This window comes from Myotis daubentonii, chromosome 11, assembly GCF_963259705.1.
Source record: "Myotis daubentonii chromosome 11, mMyoDau2.1, whole genome shotgun sequence".
NCBI lineage: Eukaryota > Metazoa > Chordata > Mammalia > Chiroptera > Vespertilionidae > Myotis > Myotis daubentonii.
Window position 1 is genome coordinate 9973342 of NC_081850.1, and position 4883 is coordinate 9978224.

The 4883-nt window shown below is 46.5% G+C and overlaps 1 long non-coding RNA gene across 3 annotated transcripts; it reads right to left on the reverse strand.

The window, feature by feature from the left end:
• Positions 1-698: 698 nt before the first annotated feature.
• Positions 699-4414, reverse strand: LOC132211839 (uncharacterized). Of its 3 annotated transcripts, XR_009447578.1 has the most exons (4): positions 3935-4414; positions 3147-3387; positions 2843-3029; positions 699-1819 (listed from the first exon to the last, which is right to left on the reverse strand). It is a non-coding gene; the product is annotated as an uncharacterized LOC132211839 (long non-coding RNA). The 3 variants fall into 3 exon arrangements; XR_009447577.1 differs by lacking the exon at positions 699-1819 and having other exon boundaries at positions 2454-3029; XR_009447579.1 differs by lacking the exon at positions 699-1819 and having other exon boundaries at positions 2454-3029; positions 3147-3749.
• Positions 4415-4883: the final 469 nt, after the last annotated feature.

Genomic DNA, 4883 nt, shown 5'->3' on the forward strand with positions numbered 1-4883 from the left:
TGAACTGCGAAACTAACCATGACCTGCCATTACCCCATTATGCCCCTGTTCCCTAGGTCTTGAGGGGAGGTAGCCTTCGTTCATACCACAAGTATTTATTGGAGCTATTTAATTAGGTATTCACAATGGTGGTCAGGCAAAGACAGGTAATAATCAAATAACAAATATATAGTTATTAAGGCCACTGGTTTGTAATTATATAGTTCTGGGTCCAAATCTTGGTTCTGTCTCTTAACAGCCATGTAACCATGGGCAAGATACTTCCCTTGATACAGTGTCCATTTCCTCATCTGTGAAAGGGGGATTAAAAATACTTGGCTCACCCTAGCTGATTGGCTCAGTGGATAGAGTGTTGGAATGAGGATTGAAAGATCCTGGGTTCAATTCCTGTCAAGGTCACGTACTTCAGTTGCAGGCTCGTGGGGCGCGCGTACTGGAGGCAACCAATCTATGTGTCTCTCTCACACCAATGTTTCTCTCTGTGTGTCTCTCCCTCTCCCTGCCACTCTTTCTAAAAATCAATGGGAAAATATCCTTGGGTGAAGATTAACCAAAAAATAAAAATTAAAAACAAATGCCTGTCCCTGGGGGTATTGTAAAATTATGGAGGATAAGTAATATAGTGCTAACACATAGTGTTGTAATGTACCCCGCGAATCACAGAAGGACGCCTCAAGAAGTAGAATTAAAGAGTCACATTTATTGCAATCTGGGACTATGAGGGGCCATTCTCAAATCTTATAGCCTATTTGGTCACAGTTCCAGGATTATATAGGCAAAAAATCACAAAGGTATTGATTACATCTCAGGGTTTGGAATGAGGCACCTGGCTCGCAAAAAAGCAGATTACAGAAGCAGAATTAAGCATGTTAATTACAGTTTCGGGTCTCAGGGTCACTGAATTGACAGAAATACATTATCTAGAGCCCTTGGGTAACCTGGGTTAAATTTAGGCATGTTATCTAAATTACAGTTTTGGGTCTCCGGATCACCGAGTTGATAGAAACACATTATCTAGAGCCCTCGGGTCTCCCGACCACTGAGTTGTCAGGACAATTTAGAGTAATTGTGCTGTCCTGATCTTGGGACCACTGAGTCAGCTGGAACACACCACCTGTGGCCACTAAAACAATTTAGGGTAATTGTGCTGTCCTGTTTCCCAGGTACAGAAGAATGTGCTTCGATAATCAGTAAGATCACAATCAATGGGATAGTCATGTTACAATCAATAAGGCATTCAATCGAATGAGATGACTTATACAATTTAGAAAATCAAAGTAACCTTTCTATTGTTAAACAAAGCAAATAGGTACCATACTTCAATAGTCCCTACCAGATAGTTACCATTATTATTCTTAATGGTGTTTTGAAATTTTAGAGTGCCCTTATATCATCAAAACATTCTTGCTTGGGTTGTACCTTATGATAATCTCTGAAGATTTAGAATTGTCACACAACACAGAAAAATTATAAAATGCATGAGAGGTCCTTGAAGTCTAGGAAGGGATTGTCGTGGACCAACATTCGCGAGAATAAGACCACCGACTCCAATTAGGTCTTAAACAGCAAGCGAGGATTTATTGAGCTGGCCAGCGTCTGCCACAGGCCCCTCCTGTAACAGCCCTGAGCTTTGTGCTCAGCGAGCTTTTATTCACAGAAACTACAAACGTCCTTGATTTACAGTTACAAGGGTCTAATCAGGACCTTGACGCGCCCATGTCTGGGAGTGGGAAACTTGGAGTTATGCCTGGTTACCTATCCTTGACCCCATCCTTGTTAAAATTTTTTACTGACATTCAATTCATCACAGGATGACCACCTGAGGACAGATGGACGGAAGATTAGGGACATGAGGCTAAAAGCACTCACCTAGAGTCATTTCAGCACAATGCTTGGGTATGGAGTGCACTGTTCTCGTGGTTGGATAGGGAGGTAAAGAACTACTGTGCCCTTGGACTTTCTCAACCAAGCCAGCTTCCACCATCATTGTTTCCCCCTGCTTTGCTTTGGTTGCTGAGCCCTCAAATACGTGGGATGCACTGAAATATGTGAGCTGTTGGCAGAATCTCTGGCATGCGAGTCCAGGCCTTGCCTTGCTAAAGCTTGCTGACCAGGGAAGCTGGTGTCCTTCCCCCTCTTGCCTTGTTAAAATTTTTTACTGACATTCAATTCATCACAGGATGACCACCTGAGGACAGATGGACAGAAAAATAAGAAGGAAATAAAAAATGACATTCTTGACTTCTATTGGACTGATTTTACAATTTGTCCTAGCAAACTGGATTTGTCAGTATACATGAGTGAACTGTGCCTTAATTTCAGTCTGTAACTCCTGACCTATTCATAATCTAATCAGAAAGGCACTGGTTTGTTGTAAAAGTAGAGTATCCTATTTAATAAAAGCCTAATATACTAAGTGTCCGGTTGTCCGTTCAACCAAAGTGTAATATGCTAATGATATGCTAAGGCTGCTCAACTGCTTGCTATGACATGCACTGACCACCAGGGGGCAGACAGTTGACCAGTAGGTTAGCTTGCTGCTGGGGTCCAACCAATCAGGACTGAGTAAGACAGGCCAGACACGCCCTGGAGCCCTCCCACAGTCCCTCCCCGGCTGGCCAACCTCCCATGTCCCTCCCTGGCCCCAATTGTGTACCGGTGGGGTCCCTTGGCCTGTCCTGTGCTCTCTCACAATCTGAGACCCCTTGGGGGATGTTGCAGAGCTGGTTTCAGCCCGATCCTGCAGGCCAGGCTGAGGAACCCCACTGGTGCACAAATTCGGGCACTGGGCCTCTAGTGTGAATATAAATCACAAAATAAAACAATTAACTAAACCAGTTACCTGGCTCATGAAAAATAATGTCATCTGTTCCTTATGTCCTGTTCCTGTGGATGGGACAGTAAGCATATCATTAATTTGGCTTGTTTTCCTCCCTTTTAGAGCTTTCAGTGAATAAATTGGTAGTGGCTGTTTTTAAGGGTTCTTAGTGAGACATTGGCCATTATTCTTCCAGCAGTTTCTTCTGTTACTATTTTTTGTTAGTTAAAAACAAACAAACAGGTACTCATTATGAAAAACTTAGGAAGTATAGCTAGAAAAGCAAAATGGGGGAGAAAAATGCATCCAAAATCCCCATGGCATTTACCTGTAGATAGTGTAGAATGTATGGTTCACTCGCTCTGCTTTGGATTATGGCATTTGATCATCATAATAATCCTAATCCCCATTTCTCAGATGAATAGATGGGAGCTTGGAGAGTTTGGGGACCCTCCTCAGCTGGTAAGCCAGGAAGTCAGGGCTTGATCCGAGGTGGTGTAACTTCAGACAAGCCAACACTTTAGGGCTGGACAGAGCCAGGATTGAAGATTGATGGTCATTAAAAATCACTGAAAACAATTGCAAGAGGACAACAGCTAATAATAATTTATGCTAGCAGCAAAAAAGGTGGCTGAATAGGCAGACCTGTCATGTACCTCATCCCAGGGCCAGACTGGAAAAACAAAATTGGAGAACATTCGCCTGGAATTACCAACTGAGGTCCAGCTGAGGAAGGACAGAACACACCTGGAGACCAGTAGGAAGGGCGAGGTCATGGGAGGAGCGGACCCAGCTTCCAGGGGCAGCAGGGAGGCGGGCGGGCGGGCCGAGAGTGAGGAGGGAGCACCTGGCTATGGGAGCGTCTGTTTCCTCAGAAGATAGAGACAGGAACCCAGCTGGGCTCCACAGCCCGGAGCACCAGAGCGGAGATCTGCAGCCCATGTAACATCCAGCAGGGAAGGCGGCGGGGCTGCTGGCCTGGTGGAGTCTGGAGCCAGTTGTAGAAAAAGCTGCAGTTTCATTTCGTTTGTTTTGTTTTGTTTTGTTTTGTTTTGTTTTGTTTTGTTTTGTTTTGTTTAACCCAGAGCACAAGAGTTCTCATTTGCAGCTACTCACCCAAGGCTTTGGTGCAGGGAGGGAGACAGGGACTGAGGTGCCTAAGGAGATGCTGGGGTGGGAGCACTGCAGGGAGACTTGGAAAATCAGCAGCCAGGAACATTTGCTCATCGGCCTCCAAACCGAAAGGGCCATTTTTCCTGAGAGGAAGTAGCTGCTCCCAGCAGCCACAGGACAGGAAAAGAAAAAAATGCACCCTGGATGACACAGCCTGCCCCACCCTCAGGAGCCTGCATGCCACACCCTGTATTTTGTTCTTTTCTGAGGAAACAAAGCAGATGCCAAGCCACTGGGTTGGAACAGTCGCAGGAACTCTCAGTGACAGGACTGGGGGAGGACTATCCCGGGAACCAGACCGGTACTTCCCCACACTAGAGAGCAGATAAAAACTGCAGGTTTCCAGCCCACCCCACTGGTCTCCATAGAAGGATCTCTGTCCAGCTGAGGGCAGAGTAATATTTTGGGCCGCTCACGAAGGAGTAGCTCTGGGACAGGGACCCTCCCCCCTCCCCCTCCCCCCCCCCCCCCACACACACACACCCCTCCCTGAAGCCCTTTCAGAAGCAGACTTTTGAGTGATTAAGATTGACAGCTGGCTGACAGGCAAAGGCGGGCAGAGGCGGAGCCTGGGGAACCAGGGAAGCTTGCAGACCCAGCCCAGGGCCCCATGCTGCTAACAAACCTACTTTAGAGGACAGACTGGCCCCTCCTGATTGCAGCCAATATCTGTGGAGACAGACACAAATGGTAGTTCAGTGGATCACTTGGAGCTTCAAGCAGGCTGCTGAAAGCAAAGGGGTCAGTGCCTGACAGGGTCAGCACCTGAGGACCTCGCAGGAAGCCCAGAGTGGGCAGACAGGTGGGATCCGAAGCGAGCTCCCAGGGGGCACCAGGCTCTGCTGAGAAGAACACCACTTCTTTTTTTTACTTTCTTTTCTCTTCCTTTCTT